Below are 394 nucleotides of genomic sequence, written 5' to 3'. Positions count from 1 at the left end.
TGATATATTTTATTAGACCAACTAAATAGTTGGAAAAAAAATTTCTCTAAGTTGGCTCTAACCTTGGCTGGCCCTCACTTCTGTAAGTGCTCCCATACGCAATGCCAAGAATTAAATCTCTCTTTTTCCATCACCAGCACTTAACCTTCTAGGTTCATTTTGATTGCATCAAACAGCAATATTTTTTTAACTTCTAAAGTGCTGGTGTAGAGATACCAAATGACTTCACACTTTTGTCTTAAGACTATTCAGCTTTTCAGAGATTCAGCTCAGCTTTACTCTTCACCAGGTTATCCTGTCAGTTTGCAGTCCCATCTATCCATTGACCTACGAACAATGGTCTTTCTTCACAAATAGGTTTAAATAGGAAAGTTTTCTTTTACTATTTATCATG

General features: G+C 35.8%; 1 protein-coding gene across 1 annotated transcript in view; it reads right to left on the bottom strand.

Annotated features, from left to right (window-relative positions):
* The window catches only part of ITGA6 (integrin subunit alpha 6), a 61,624-nt gene that overhangs the window by 32,179 nt on the left and 29,051 nt on the right, over window positions 1-394 (bottom strand). The window lies entirely within an intron of this gene.

This window comes from Gavialis gangeticus, unplaced genomic scaffold (assembly GCF_001723915.1).
Source record: "Gavialis gangeticus isolate Ggan-Ray unplaced genomic scaffold, GavGan_comp1, whole genome shotgun sequence".
In the NCBI taxonomy this organism is placed as follows: domain Eukaryota; kingdom Metazoa; phylum Chordata; order Crocodylia; family Gavialidae; genus Gavialis; species Gavialis gangeticus.
This window is presented reverse-complemented; position numbering and strand designations above follow the sequence as displayed.